This window comes from Oryctolagus cuniculus, chromosome 7 (genome assembly GCF_964237555.1).
Source record: "Oryctolagus cuniculus chromosome 7, mOryCun1.1, whole genome shotgun sequence".
Taxonomy (NCBI): Eukaryota; Metazoa; Chordata; class Mammalia; order Lagomorpha; family Leporidae; genus Oryctolagus; species Oryctolagus cuniculus.
Window position 1 is genome coordinate 70,976,930 of NC_091438.1, and position 17,284 is coordinate 70,994,213.

At 37.9% G+C, this 17,284-nt stretch overlaps 1 pseudogene; it reads right to left on the minus strand.

Moving 5' to 3' along the window:
* Window positions 1-311: 311 nt before the first annotated feature.
* Window positions 312-17,284, minus strand: part of LOC100355875 (X-ray repair cross-complementing protein 6 pseudogene) — a 32,492-nt pseudogene continuing 15,519 nt past the window's right edge.

Here is a 17,284-nt window from a genome sequence, read left to right on the forward strand (position 1 = left end):
GGTGGCTCAGTCTCCGTGGCAATAGAAAGTCTCAGAAATGTCAAGTCGCTCAACTTCTCGAGCTTCTCAGGAAGTTATTTGTAGCTCAGGAGAAACACTTTTCCACTTGATGAGAAGAATGAAGTCTGGCAGCTTGGCTACATTATGGATGGGTCTCTGATCAGCCTTCTGGAAGTGCCTGGTGAGGATGCCCGGCAATTTCTGTGTCTTTCAGCACCCGGGGCAGCCTGCACAACCTGGAGGTCTCTGTCGGTATGGACACTGCATTTTCCCAGCATGCCCTTGCTGAAGTGGGCCTTCAGCCCCTCTTCCTATGACTCTACCTTGGGTCTTCCAGGAATTTCATCATCTTGTTTTCACTAAGTGATTTGTCCCTCAGGATTCTAACCTGATAGGTAGACAAGTTCTTTAAACTCATCTACCAGGCAGCTTTGTCTTTTAACTCAGACTTTGGCAATGTTAGGCCTACTGCTTGTTCAGAACCCATCAAATCCAAAGCTGAGGCTGCTAGGATCCATAAGTACTGCTGCATCACTGGGTTCTCAAAGCTGTCACTTTCGTATTTGGAGTAGAGCTTTGGAACAATAGCCTTCATGCATCTGTCTACGTGCTCTGGGTTGTCCAGGGTTCTGTATAGGGCGATTTCCATTTATCATACGCACAGAGTAGGAAAACAAGCTGGGAGCCTAGATGAGTGACATCAATTTTCTTGTTATTTAGCTCCTCTTCCTGGGGCACCAAAGTAACAAAATCAGGTTATTGCAGGGTGTATGTCTACACGATGCTAGGACCTCTGTCTTGAGTTACTTGGTGAGCAGAGCAACGTGCAGCGTTGAGCTGCCCAAGAACTCCGATAGATCTGGGGCCTCTTGGTGTCATTGGGCAGATGAGAACTCTCTGGATTTACCTTAAATGTCTGGATCTTAGTTTTCACTGGTTCAATTGGCTCTTGATACAGGTCCAGTGGAGGAGACCTTGTAGCCATCTGAACTATATTCTATATGCCCACAATCAGTGCTTCATCTTTGTGAACCTTAAGTTTATACCTGTAGATTACTTGCTTCCTGGTCTCCTGGCCACAAACCTTCCTCAGGAGGTCTTCTAAGTTTGCCCAGTTCTTCAAACTAAATCTTTTGTTCCTCACCCTCTGTGATGCTGATGATACCTCTGTAGAAGAGGAATAAGTCAAAGCCCGCACATTTCTTCAAGTGCATCAAGTCAAGGTAGATAATTGTGTCATAAAGATCGCTGGCGTTGGCCCTGCATAATCTGGCTTTGGCATTGTCATTGCTGCATGGAATCATCTTTACTGGTGAACAGTGATCCTCCTGAGCAGGACATTGACATTGGTGAAGAGATTGGCACAGACCCACAACACTTTGCTTAATGAGTAGTTAGATCCATGGCCAGTTCTGCCCTGGAAATGTTTTCCCCCTGTGTCCCCTTAAGCTCATCAAGCTCTAGCATTATTTATTTAGCTCCTGGATTATCCAACTCTTAGAAGACCTAAATATTTTTGAAATTCACTGAAGTTTTGTTTTCTTAAAACCATAGAATACCACTGCCAAAAGAGACCTATTACTGCCTATGATCTTATCAGTTTACACACTCTGAATATACTGATGCTAATATCAAAAAGATTAGTTAACCCTCATCCTGAGAATCAAACATAGCCCTGGAGGCATCAATGAAGAAAGTCAAACTTCTTTTCCTGGATATTTCTATTCTCTACCTGCCTCAGAGTTCTCTTATTTTTCATCATCTTCAGTATTGTGATAAGACTCCCACCCTGATTTGTTGGTTACTATTTGTTACTTTGGTGCAGGGAAGAGACCCCTCCCTGGAGATTTCTAAGATTAGGTTGCTTAAGTGTTTGATGGAACTGATCTGGCTTTATTAGGCCTATGTGTTGGGATTTGCAGGTATAGTGGTCACTCTCTGTCCTTCTGTTACTCATTCATTAAAAGTATTTGTCTACATAAAAGTTGTTTCAGACTCGGTTTTAAAAGTGGAGAATTTCTAGTTGTCAGATAAATCATGGTCCTTGCCATTAGAATATTGTTCATTAGTTTTTAAGATCAGCTTTAATAATGACATGGACATTAAAGAACACAGATTCTGGAGTCAATATTTATTTTTTGATGCTACTATCTACCAAGTTTGTATGTTATCCAGTTTATGCTTCAAATTTCAATTTTCTTAAATGGGAACTCACTCATTCCACAAATATTTATTGGTATATTACTATGTGCCAGACACTGTCATAGGTGCTTTGGCATATAATAATAAACACAATAGACAAAATGAAATAATATATTGAGTGAGCGTTTGACTTAGTGATTAAGATACCACTTGGGATGCCCACATCCCACATCAGAGTACCTGGACTCAAGGCCTGACTCTGCTTCCAATTCCAGATTCCTACTGATGTGTTTCCTGGGAGGCAGCAGGTAGTAGCTTAGTTGGTTGGATCCCTGCCATCCATATGGGAGAACTGGATTGAGTTTCCTGGCTCCTGGCTTTGGCCTGGCTCATTACCAGCTGATACAGGCATTTGGGTAGTGAACAAATAGATGGGATCAATCTCTCTTTGTCAGTTTCTCTCTCTTTCAAATATAATAAATATATAAAACAAAATTACATATACTTAATTGGCATATCTCAAGACTTATATTAGTTTACATATAAATTTATGTACACGTATTATGTATATATATAGTGCTTGAAACATAATAATTACCAAATAAATATGACATATAAATATTTTATATTTATAAAACTATGGTTTGATAAATATGAAGTCCTAATATTGGATAATTGAATTGAATTGAATTACTTTATTAAAGAGGAAGCAACTGACAACAAAGCACACAGTTGTACAAAGTTTGTAGAAAAGTACAGAGTACAAAATTACATATTGATAAAGTTATGGAAAATGAAATAAAAAATTAATGACAGAAAATGGAAATGACCAGATGACTGAGGTCTATTCCTCATTTTGGAACTTGATGTTGAGCTGTGGCCACACTATTCCTCTTCTTTTAACTCCTTTCTTTTTGTTATTCCTAATCATGATTTGTCTAAGTCAAAAGAACTACACTTCCCCACATCCCATGCAGTTAGGGCTAGTAAATAAAATGAAATTAGAATTTTCTGAGTAAACCTTCTAGAAATGTCTTTGGAAGTATCAGGAGCTCAGCTTCCCGATGCCTGTTGTCCTTCGGTTTCCAGCCTTTATCTTCCTTAGAACATGACCACAATATTGTTGTGTAGCAGCTATGTTATGGTTATGAGGTAGCCACACAAACCAAAGCAAACATGAGGTGGTTAAATGGCAGGCTAGAAGGAGTCTGGCTCACCACAGGCATTATGCAGTTGCCAAATCAGCCTTAGACTTCCTACTTAAAAAGTCTTTTGTATAAGTGCAAAACATACTCAAATTTATCTAGGCCATATTTGCATTTTTGAGAAAGTGAGGAATAATTTCTTCTATTCAAAGTTGAATGTATCCCTCAGACAATATAAGATTGCTGGATGGCTCCACAGCTCACTTGGCTAATCCTCTGCCTGTGGCACCAGCACCCCGGGTTCTAGTCCCGGTTGGGGCGCCGGATTCTGTCCCGGTTGCTCCTCTTCCAGTCCAGCTCTCTGCTGTGGCCTGGGAAGGCAGTGGAGGATGGCCCAGGTCCTTGGGCCCTGCACCCACATGGGAGACCAAGAGGAGGCACCTGGCTCCTGGCTTCGGATTGGCGCAGCGCGCTGGCCGTAGTGGCCATTTGGGGGGGTGAACCAATGGAAAAAGGAAGACCTTTCTCTCTCTCTCACTGTCTAACTCTGCCTGCCAAAAAAAAAAAAAAAAAAAAAAAAAATTGCTGGATACCATTGTCTACCAAGATATATAATTGCACAATTAGGGGGTTGTGTTGAGGGAAAATCCAAATTTCAATGGCATAATTATATTTAAATCTGGATTCAATTTGACCATTATAAATAAAGAATATATCACTTCATTTAAACTGGCTTTTTGTCTATGGGTCCCTACATCATTGTCCATCACCTTTGGCAAGGGTTTGTCAGAAATCACCAGACTGTGTTATTGTTTCTCCCCTCTGCTCTGCTGTGCTTCACTGAGCCAGTCAGCCATTTTCCTTTACCAGAAATTATCTCTTAGGCATTTCTTTCACTTGTAGAGTTGAAGTCTGCACTTTTCTGGAATTAAGACCTCAGGATTCCTTCCATTCTTTCTAAAAGTTGCAGGAAACATACACACACACACACACACACATATATATACATACATATATATGTATATATATATTCTCCAATTAAATTTATTTTTGGTCTCCATTAACTTCAATATAAAAGCTACCCTCTCATTCAGTGATGTCTCTCAAAAGTGTATAATGGGCCTACCACTTAGTAGGTACTCAATGTCTTCAGTCATTCTTTGGAAAAAATATCAAGTTGCTCATACTTTTGTCCTGTTGTACATTTTCAATGCCATCTCTCAACTCTGTCAAAGAATACCCCATAGTTTTTTTATTTCAAACTTTGGTCTTTACATGTTTTCTCACATGTTTGGGATCTTTGCAAGGGGGGATTTCTTCTTTCTAAAGTGCACAGTTTTCTCTTTTATCTACCTGGCAAAGTCCAGGCTCAGATTAAGGGTCAGTTCCTACTCTCTCAGTCCTCATTATGTACTCCAGATAGAGTCAGGAATGCTGCCTGCATATCATAATCTAGCCTTCATTGCTTTAGAAGATTTAAGAATACACACAATAATAAGGAAGAGGTGCTTTTTATGGGGAAGGCCAATTGATCACTCCGATTGCTTAGGGTGACATTTATTTGTTTGCCTGGTGACCTCACCACAGTCCAGAATCAGACCCTGATCTCCTCTGCTCAGAAACCGGCATCAGACCTGTCTCTGTTAGGAAGAATGATTGCACATCACAATGCTAACTCATGCTAGAGGACCTCCCAGGGGCCATCTGTCAATGGAAATGAGACCCATCTGTGAGGCTGTTTTGACATCCACATTTGTCTGATAAGTACCTTTGCTTCCCATAGTTAAGCTACAGTGAAAACCAAATTAAAGGGAGATATCTGATGAGGATAGAATCAGAATAAGAGGATTAACGTGCACTGTATAAAAATGTAATTTCAATATTTTATGACATTAGGCCCACCAAACTGAACATTATCTCAGCAACAAAGATGTAAACACTTCAGGCAGAGCAGATAATCCTATGAACTCAGGAGGATTCTTTTCCTGGACAGTGTTTGGACAAGAATTACCAAACTTCATTCCTTTTTAATCGATATATGACTCTCTTTTTCTATATATATATTTAAATGGCTGGCCTACCCCTTGTCTAATTGGCATCTGCTTCTTGACTTTGATGTATTTAAGGAAATCTTTATTGACTAGAGACCTATTTCCTTAAACAAACCTTGAAAATCTCTGCTCTGATAGAGTGTGTTGGTATTTGAGGGCAAAAATCATTGTTTCTATTTTTTTTTAAAGATAAGAGGGCTTTGTGTTGTTGCTTGTTTATTTTACATGCTTGACTTATCTAGCAATCTGTAATCTCTGTGAGCAGTCGGGGACCTTGACTTAGTAAAGTTGGTGTCTGAATACCTAACACAGGGTTGTATCATCAGACAAAGAGATTGCACATATTATTATTGTTAATTAATTTTCTCTAGTAGTAAATGGCGTTTCTTTTCACTGATATTTTAAATTACTTTTATATGTGCTATTTTGGAATTAGTAATAATTTTAACATTTTAGAACTTGTGATTTATTTGTGTTTGGTAATTCAGTTTCTGTTTCAGGAAGTGATATTCTATAAATAATGTACTGAGATAAAAAATAGTTAAAAGTAAGATTATTGGTGCTGGCACTGTGGCGTGGTGAGTGGGTCCACTGCCTGCAGTGCTGGCATACCATATGGATGCCGGTTTGAGTCCTGATGGCTCCACTTCCGATCCAGCTCTATGCTATGGCCTGGGAAAACAGTAGAGGATAGAGTCCTTGGGTTCCTACGTCCATGTGGGAGACCCAGAAAAAGCTCCTGGCTCCTTCAGATTGGCCCATCTTTGGCCTTTGTGGCTATCTGGGGAGTGGGCCAGGAGATGGAGACCTCTGCCTCTATTTCTCTATATCTCTCACTTTCAGGTAAATAAATAAATCTTAAAAAAAGTAAGGTTTTTAACATATAATTCATTTCATCAAAATACTCGTGTTAAAGTTACACAATAAACTATGATTAATTAATTTAGCATATCAAAAGAGATTATCTATTGTTTAAAATAGTTTATTTTTATTTATTTGAAAGGAAAAAGAGAGAGAGATATCTTCTATCTAATTATATACTCCCTAAATGCCTATAATAGCCAAACCTAGGCCAGGCAAAAGCCAAGAGCCTTGAATTCAATCTGAGTCTCCCACAAGAGTGGCAAAGATCCAAGTACTTGAGTCATCACTTGCTGCCACCAAGGATGCTCATTACTAGGAAGATGGGATTGAAAGTGGAGCTGCAAACTACAATGAGGTTTCACCTCACCCTGGTTAGAAGGGCTCACATACAGAAATCTACCAACAATAGATGCTGGAGAGGATGTGGGGAAAAAGGGACACTAACCCACTGTGGGAATGCAAACTGGTTAAGCCACTATGCAAATCAATTTGGAAAGTCCTCAGAAACCTGAATATAACCCTAGCATACAACCCAGCCATTCCACTCCTTGGAATTTACCCAAAGGAAATTAAATTGGCAAACAAAAAAAGCTGTCTGCACATTAATGTTTATTGCAGCTCCATTCACAATAGCTAAGACCTGGAACCAACCCAAATGCCCATCAACAGTAGACTGGATAAACAAATTATGGGACATGTACTCTATAGAATACTATACAGCAGTAAAAAAAAGAAATCTTGTCATTTACAACAAAATGGAGGAATCTGTAAAACATCATGCTGAGTGAAATAAGCCAGTCCCAAAGGGACAAATATCATATGTTCTCCCTGATCAGTGACAACTAACTGAGCACCAAAAAGGAAACCTTGTCGAAATAAGATTGGAGTTGGTGAACTCAGGGGGCTTTCATAGCCTTGGCAGCTCATGACAAGAGCCTAGGGTGATTACTGAGGCCATAAACAAGAGTGTCATTTGTTAAATCAACAGCAGGAGTCACTGTGCACTTATTCCCCATGTAGGATCTCTGTCCTTAATGTGTTGTACATTGTGAATTAATGCTATAACTAGTACTCAAACAGTACTTTACACTTTTTGTTTCTGTGTGTGTGCAAACTGTTGAAATCTTTACTTAATATATACTAAATCGATCTTCTGTATATAAAGATAATTGAAAATGTGTCTTGATGTGAATGGAATGGGAGAGGGAGTGGGAGATGGGAGGATTGCGGGTGGGAGGGAAGTTATGGGGGGGGAAGCCATTGTAATCCATAAACTGTACTTTGGAAATTTATATTTATTATATAAAAGTTAAAAAAATTTTAAAACTGGAAGTGGAGCTGAGGGTTAAACTCTGATATGGGATGTTGGCAAGTCAAGGGTGTTTTAATTGTTGTTCAAAATGCCTGCCCCTGTTAAATTATTTAGGTTGGACATAGTCAGATGTGTGTATGTTATATCAATTGGTGCCTAATTTTAAATATTTTTGATTACAAAAGGTTTCTCAATGTTTCTTAAGGCCAGAGAGGTTTTTTTTTTAATTTTTTGTTCAAAATGTACATAATTTATTCTAAACAAATGCTATCGTGTTTATAAAATTTAAGTGGTCTATGCAACAAGTTTATATTCAGTTATTTAAGTTAGAGTTTTGCAACCAGTTCATCTTGCTGTTTAGACTAGAATGTTAGAGCTGTGAGATTCCTTGCATAGGGTTCGTTGAAGAGTGTTTGTTCAGTCTCACTAACTATTACTGCAGATGCAACACAGCAACAGGCTAGGAAGTATCATAAGCAATATAGTTGTCATTTAATTTACTATCCACATGCAGTAGATTTAGTAAAAATGAACGTGGACAGGTGAAGCACCTGATTACTCTGATGGATATTTGGTCTGGTGGCTTAGATGCCACGTGCGACACGTGCATTCCATGTTGAAGTGCTTGAGGTTGAGTCTTGGCTCTGATCCCTATTCCAGCTTCCTGCTAATGTCCCTGGGAGACAGTGGGTGATGCAAAAGTAATTCTGTACTTTCCACCCAGGAGAGAAACCTGGATTGAGTTCAGGCTGCTTGTTCCAGGCTACCCTGACTCTGGTTGTTATGGGCATTTGAAAAAGCAAACCAGCAGTCCATCTTTTTCTTTTTTATTCTGTCTCTCTACCTCTCAAATAAAATAAATAAATAAAACAGAAAAGAAATCTGCTTCTAAACTGGGACTTGATAAGAGACTGAATGATGGCTTGCAAGATTGAGTGAATATGTGTTTACAGTGTACATGAAAGTAAAGGAGGGTTACTATGAATATATTTTTGAGATATTTTGGAGAAGATGAGGAAGGGGGAGAATGATTTAAGAGCTTATACACCATAGTGGGAGACCCAGACTGAGTTATTGGCTCCTACCTTCAGCCTGGCCTAAGCCTCACAATTATGGCCATTTGGGGAGTGAAACAGTGGTTGGAAAATCTTTCTGTGTCTCTTCTCTCTCCATCACTCTGCTTTTTTGAAAAAATAAACAAATCTTAAAAAAATTCTCTTACTTTTATTTTTGTTTTCTGTTCCACTGCCTTATTGTGTCATACTGGAATCTGCATCCCACTAATGAGGTTTGAGGAAGAATCAATTGCTAAATATGACCCTATGATAATATTTCTCAATAAAACTTTTCAAACCTATAGAGGAATGGTGGGAGGTTAATTTCTTACCTGTCTACGCTTGAGTGAATTGTATTTGCCTTTTTCCTACCTTTTGGACAGAATGTTCTATAAACATGTACTTTTTGAACTGTATTGCATGTAAGTGGAAATGGATGAAGATGGAGCACTGACTGGCAGTATATATTGCTGCCTATATTATGGGTCATTCATCTTCCTGTTCCTGAGGATTGTACCCCATTGCAAAAGTCTTGGTTAATATTAGTAAAAAATGGAAGAAAGGGAAGAAATTGCTGATGGGAAGGGAGTGTAAAAATAGACACTACTAAAAGGAAAAACTAACGTCACCTGGCTATCTTGTGAAATGCTGATAGTAAGAGAATGACATTATCTCTTGGCTGTATTTACACATGTACACTGAACAGGTTACATAATTTGTGGAGCCAAGTGCAAATAAACTATGAAGCTTCTTATTAAAAAATGATTAGGAATCTTTACTTAATGTATGCTAAGCTGATCTTCTGTATATAAAGAGAATCGAAAATGAATCTTGATGTGAATGGAAGGGGAGAGGGAGTGGGAAAGGGAAGGGTTGCATGTGGGAGGGACGTTATGGGGGGGAAGCCATTGTAATCCATAAGCCGTACTTTGGAAATTTATATTCATTACATAAAATTTAAAAAAAATGATTAGGAATTTCAAGTCAACTAAGCATTAAGCCAAGTTTGAGATCCTTCTAAGTGTAGGGCCCTGTATGCCTACACTGTCTCAAGCTCATGAAGCTGGCTTTGAATTCCACTAAGTTTTTTGTCTGCCACAACATACATACTCTATTTTGAAGTTAAAGGTTCAAGTTCATACCTAGCAGATTTAAGAAGCATTTAATATGAAGTCAACTATGGATGCACCTTGATGACATCTGGGACTGCCCTTCAAATGCACACTTGGAATAATTCTAACTTTATCTTTTCTTTACCATTTTACAGGTTGTGGGTAGTACAAACGACTGTCATTAGGTAGCAGTTAGGGATTTTGGCTCTTGATGCAAACAAAAGAGTTTCATCTGTCACAGAGTCCTGAGTCATTGTGTAACTGTTAACCTAAGTGATGACCTGTTGAGAAAGGTGTTAAAACCAATAGACATAAAACATCATGCTTTGCCATGTTCCCACGTGCCTGTAGACATGTTTCTCAGTATATGGATAATAAGGAATTGCATCACGGGATTATGCTGGCTGACAAATCCCAGGATGTCCATCAGTCAACTGGAAATCCAAGAAAGCTGATGGTTTAGTTTCACTCTAGATGCCAGCAGGCTCAAGACCCAAGAAAAGCTGATATTTCACTTTGAGTTCAAAGGCAGAAAGATCTCCTTCTTGTGTGCAGAGAGATCAGCCTTTCTCGTTCTTTCCTGGCCCTCTACTTACAGGATGAAGTCCACCTGCAATAAAAAGGATGGTCTAAGTGCTAATCTCATCCAGAAACATCCTCACACACACTTGGAAAGTGGTGTATGACCAAATGTCTGGGGACATCATATCCCAGGAAAGTGGACACATAAAGTTATTCATCATACCAGATCACAATAGTAGAGGAAATACTTGTAACTAGAAATCTATTCAGCACAGCAGGATATTATTAATAGGGGAAATATATGCATTACATAAGAATGAAGCCCACCAAGAATCCATACAGTGTAATGTTGCAATATAAAACAGGGCATGTAGCTCTATCAATGAGAGACTTTGAAATCAAGAACTAACAAGGATTTTACACATGATTTATACCTCAAATTGTGCCAACACCTGGCCAGGGTCAATTTTTTGAGATCACTGAGAAAACATCTCTGTAATGTTTATTTATTTCATTGTTTAACACAAAGTATAACAATTTTGATGTAATACCGGTGTAATAGGAAAGGTTAATTTGATTTAAACTAACATGATATACTTATTTGGGTGTAAAAATTTATTGGGAGAATGAATTAAAATCCCCACAAGTTGTTTTTCTGCTGAAAACTGGTTGACTAGAGGAAACAAAAACAAGTTTTTTTAAACTCAGTTAACTGCTACATTATTGTTTTCAAATATTATGTAATTAATTAGAATTTTAGAGCTACAGAGAGAGGTGGAGAGGGTAGGGGAGAGGAAGGACAGAGAAGGACACACACACACACACACACAGAGCCAGAGATCTTCCATCCTCTGTTTCACTACTCAAAAGGATGCAACAGCTAGGTCCAGACCAGGTGGAAGCCAAGAACCTGGAAGTTCATCCTGGTCTCCCACATTAGTGGAAGGAGTCCATGTATCTAGATCATCATCTTCTGATTCCCCAGGTGTGTTAGCAGGAAGTTGGATTGGAAATAGAGCAGCCGAGACTAGAACTGGCTCTGTGGTATGGGATTGTGGTGACACATGCCATGGATTAACTCATTGTGCCACAACACTGGCTTTTTAAAAATTTATTTTTTATTTATTTGAAGGGAAAAACTGCACACAGAGGGAAAGACAAACACACACATACACACACACACACACAAGGGGGAAGGAGAGAAAAAAACATTAAATCACAGTAACATTAACATCAGGATATATTGATACTTTTCATAAAGTTCTTATTTAGTGGTGTAGAAGGTGTCTACCTTGACCAAAACCAAATGAAATCTACTAACTAATGATTTACATAGGCCTGTGGTAGGGACTTGAAAACAGGGGAATGAATGCCTTAGCAGTTTATAAACAGCACTGGATTTACAGATGAGCGGGGTTTCAATGGTGTTCTTTTGTGCTTACTGTTGATACTGGTTATGTAGCCTGATTTTGCAAGTGTGGTTAGAGAGACATTAAAATTTCTTCCTCAGAAGAGACTGTGGCTCCACTGAGAATACAATTTTAATGATTCATTGTCTGAAGACGAAGTTTAATGTATGAGATAAGTATGGGTTCTGGGAGCTACTGTTGGATGTTTCAATTTTCTGCGCTTCCTTTTTCTGACCTGTGCTTTCTTTTTCCCTGCTACATTGCATGCTTTACCCTTTAAAAAAATCTTATGTGAACACACTCTATGGAGTATGAGGAGTCCTTTCAATCATTTAAGCACAGTATAATTGAATCCTTTAAGAGTAAGTTACAAAGATGATGCCTTTTACCTCTAAATATTTTAGTGTGCATTTCCAGTAAAAGAAGGAGTTCTACTACATGGTTGCAGGGCAACTATAAAAATTAAGATTACCATTGCTACTATATATTACATTGTGCATTAGATATTTTAAAACTACCTATTTTATTCAAATTTGCTTTCTACACAGACTTCATATAATAATTTTTTGTTTATATAAAAGTATCCAAGGCCATGCGGCTATCATTTAGCTATAATATTAAATCTTCTTTATTATATAATTCCCTGTCTTTGACTCAGTACATTGGTACTTATAAAGAATAATGTCAGTTATTTAGCAGAATGTTCCTCAGTTTTGGTGTGCCTGATATATTCTCAGGATTAAATTAAGTTTATGCACTTTGGATGAGGATATCATAGATGTGATGCTGAGTTCTTCTCAGTGCATTACATAAGGAAATGCATGCAATCAGTGTGTTACTATTGGAGATATAAACTGTGATCGTTTGGTTAAAATAGTGCCAAGTTTCCCCCCTGTACAGTTACTACTTTATGCTTTGTGAATATATGTCCTGTATGTAGGCACTTTTACTTTATAATCATTCAATTATTCCCTTACATTTTACCCTCTAGTTTTAGAGTTCATTGATAATTCTTACCTGTTATTATGATTGCCAAATGCTGATTTTCCAATTATATCATTCAGTCCAGAGTTACTAGTTCACTTTCTACTGGAAGAAAGAATCCCAACCGCTACTTTGTTTTCCATCAGTGTGGACACATCCACACTATCTATGTACTTGTCCAGGATTTTTGATATAACAAGAAGCTCTTGCCTCAGCTTGCCATTTCCTTGCCTCAGGTCAGCAAACAGCTCCAGGGAGCCCTGGTTCTGCTCAATAAAGCATGGTATTTATTTTTATTTTGTTTCTTCTTCTTAACTAACATGAAATAATTGTATAGTTTGATTGCATCCATTGTGATATTTCAATACATGTACACAATGTGTAGAGTCAAAATAGGGTAATTAGCATTTCTACTTACACATCATTTCTTTGTGTTTGGAATCTTTGAGCTCCTCTTCTGTAGTTCATAAAATATCAGATAGGTTATTGTGAACTATAGTCACACCTACCGTGTTATGGAACACTAGAACTTATTTACAACCTCGGGTCTTGTTGTTAGGTATGCTAATTGCAACTGAATTGTCTTGGTTTCTAGTCCTCAGTAGATACAGCCAGGAAACAGAGCACTTGTATGGAAATTTTTATACATGTGTGTATTTATAACCTTGCATCCTATTGTAATCCCTAATTGTTTTCTCCTTGGTACTTACTTTCTAATGTAGTATATATTTATATATATTATTATTTATACTATTTGTTGATTTCAGGCTTGCTGGCATCTTTGTATTTTTCTACTTGAATGTGAGCTCCACAAAGATGATAATTTTTATCTGTTTTGATTACCAAAGCACCCCAAGTAACAAGGACAGAGTTGTAGTTCAATAGTGATTTGTGAATGAAAGAGTTAATGAACTTTGGGGAAAACAAAAAAATTGTGCAAGAAAATTTTAGTATACAGTATATGTATATGATATATATCACTATGAATAGTGCTTTGTGGTTATAAGCTGTATTAAATTCACACTTAATATTGATAGAAATCACATTATGATATTAGTATTTTGTGAAGATTAGGAAAGTAGAGTATATATGTGTGAGATGAAAGAATGCTAAATCTTTATTTTTTATGAAATCCATAGTTAATGCCTAAAATTGAAAATTCAAGAAATAGCTACACAATTTTTTTTTTCACAATAATGTTGAGTAGCCAAATAAACAGATAGAGAATTTGAAGATGGCTGTTTCTGAGGAATTGGAAAGAGGTTGATGGGGAAAGTATGGACCACATTTCTAAAATAAATAGGACAGAACGCTTAATTTACTAAAATTGCATTTCTTTGGTATAACTACCCTTAATAAATCTAACTGTCCCCTTGCACATACAGACATGCCCTTGGTACCAATAAATAAAAATTGTCCTGAGAGAAGTCACATGTATGAAAGACTATGAAAATAGGCAGGGAACCTCACTGTGGTACACAAGGTTCAGCCACCACTTGCAACACAAGTATCCCATTTAGAGCATCCTGCAGGAAGTTCTGGCTGCTCCACTTTCAATCCAGCTCCCTGCTAATGCGTCTGGGAAAGCAGCAGAGGATAGCCTGAATGCTTGGGCTCCTATAACTCACGTAGCGGACTGGGATGGAGTTCCAGACTACTGGCTTTGACCTGGCCCATCCCTGGCCATTGCAGGTATTTGGAGAGTAAACCCACGTTGGATGAACTCTCTCCTACTCTCTCTATCCCTCTCTCTCTCCACATAATTTTGCCTTTCAAATAAACAAATGAACATTTTAAAAAGAAAGAAAACATGCAAGTTATCTATATTTTTTGCAATTAGCTCTAAAAGTTATCCTTTACTTTATGATAGTTTAGCTAAAAGCTTTGCCAGTGGATGTTTTCATACTTAGTTACACATGGGAATGAAATTATCTACCTACATTGATAAGACCTTCTATCTTGCTTGCTGTAAGTACTCTCACAGAAAATGTCATTCACTTGTAACATACAGGTAAACTTTTTTCTCTTCTCAGTATCATATGTGTGCAGTTCTCTGTGAGGGGTTTGCTTTACTGTATGAGAATTGGTAAACAGAAAACTGCCTGTCTGTCTCTAACGTGTTAGGAACTTCAAAGGTACATTTCCCCCTCATTTATGGCCATTATAAGGACCTTGTAGTGTGGAACTTCTTTACTGATTTATTTTCTGACCTTCATTATGGCCCTTGCCACCCAACTTATCTCTTCGTTACATATTTCATCATAAATGGCATTAAATGTTGTAAATGTTCTAAAGCCTCTTTTGTAACAAGAAAAGGTATAAGTAAATAAATAATAATAAGCTAATTTGGTATATTTTATCTATGAAGCAAAGAATTATTTCTGCCGATAGACAAAACATATATAGTTTTAGCTCTTCTAATTATTTGCTTATTTGGAATTTCTTTACTTTTCTTGATCTACTTAATATTTTTCCTCAACTTACCTTAAATGAAATTTTTTGAGGAATACATTTAAGATAATTTAAAATCATTATTCCTAATTTTAAACTGATAGGACAATAGATTTGGAGTAAGGTATGGCTGCAATGGATTTTAATGTAAAATACTATGATTGGCTACTCATGTAATTCCATTTCTTTCCTTTGTTCTGTTGTAAAATCCTCTTTAAGCTGAAATACACACACATACTTGCAATATTTTTTTAGACTCTTTTCTTTGGTATTTGACGTGTTGAACTCTGGGTAATTGCAAATGAATTAACCATGATCCTTTCTCAAGCTACTCTCTAAAAGCCTATTTCCTCACACTGGTAGTACCTGTCAGGTGCTTTCTGTAAGCCCCAGCCATGTAGTTGAATGCTCAGTGAATTTTGCAGCAACCACATATTTCACAGGATTGTTGCTAGCATCAAATAAACGCTTCGTAAAACGTACAGCATTATTAAAACGCAAGGAAGTGCTTTACATTATAGTTTACCATTGTCTGATGGTAATTTCAGCCAATTGAATGCTTTTAAAATTTACGTGCATTTTGAAGAATATTAGGTTTTTACATAATTTGTATTTTGGAAGTTACATATAGGTTAGGACATTTATCTTCATTAAATTTCCTATTTATTCCATTGTTAAAGTTTAATGCCTTATTGGATCTTCATGCTAATGTTTAATGCATTAGCTCTCATTTTCCCTTTTTTATGTTTTAAAGTTATTTATTTATTTTCACTTTATTTGAAAGAGATGAGAGAGAGAGAGAGAGAGAGAGAGAGATTTTCCATTCACTGCTTCACCCCCCACCCCAAATGCCTGCAATAAACAGGGCTGGACCAGGCTGAAGCTAGGAGTCCAGAACTCAATGCAAGCTCCAGTGGGTGGCACTGACACATGTACTTGAGCCTCCTGGTTCCACATTAGCAGAAAGCTCGATTCGAAGCAAAGGAGTTGGAACTCCAGTTACTCCAGTTTGGAATGTGGGTACCTCAGGCAGCATCTTAGTGGCTGTGCACAATGTCTACAAATTTTGTGTGTTTTCACATGTATGAATATACTTGTTTCTAGGTCTTTGATAATTCGGATTTGGATGAGCATTTTCTTGCTCTGTGTTATCACTAACCAATTACTTACTCATTTGTCATTGATAATTTATTTCTGATTTCTTTCCTTTCTAAATGGTTTCCTTTTTTATATAGAAAGGAATTTTATTTATTTATGTTCTTCAAACTCATCAAAGCAAAGGACTTTGTGGAAACCCATTTAAATCCTTTTGTTATAATTGGTGAGGTTTCTCCCCCTGGGATTCTTCTGGTCAACAGTCTGACTGAAACTGGCCTTTTAGATGGCTGAGACAATAGTAGAATTTAGATCTAGTTTGACTTCCTTAAGTTCTTCAAACATTCTTTTTTTTTTGGACAGGCAGAGTGGACAGTGAGAGAGAGAGAGACAGAGAGAAAGGTCTTCCTTTTACCGTTGGGTCACCCTCCAATGGCTGCCTCGGCCAGCGCGCTGCGGCCGGCGCACCGCACTGATCTGATGGCAGGAGCCAGGTGCTTCTCCTGGTCTCCCATGGGGTGCAGGGCCCAAGCACTTGGGCCACCCTCCACTGCACTCCCTTGCCACAGCAAAGAGCTGGCCTGGAAGAGGGGCAACCGGGACAGAATCCGGCGCCCCGACCGGGACTAGAACCCGGTGTGCTGGCGCCGCAAAGCGGAGGATTAGCCTAGTGAGCCGCGGCGCTGGCCCCAAACATTCTTAGTACCTATATTTATTGAGGATTTTGGTGGTAAATGGGAGAAAAAAAAAGTCATAGTCATGCAATTTTCATTTATTTTATCAATATGCATTTTGTATTGGCCTTTCCCAAAGATTTGCTGTATTGATAGAAAAAGTAATTCATGGAGTGAGAAACTGCTCTTGTTCATAAATAAAAATCTTCTATTTCCTATCTAAGCTTCTACAGCTAAGAAGATACAATCATTTGTTCACTTACTGTTTTCTAATCACTGTATTTCAGTATTGCTTTTTTAATTTTTTTTAAAGATTTATTTATTTATTTGAAAGTCAGAGTTACACAGAGAAAGGAGAGGCAGAGAGAGAGAAAGGTCTTCCATCCGATGGTTCACTCCCCAATTGGCTGCAGTGGTCGCCGGAGCTGCTCCTATCCGAAGCCAGGAGTCAGGAACTTCTTCCAGGTC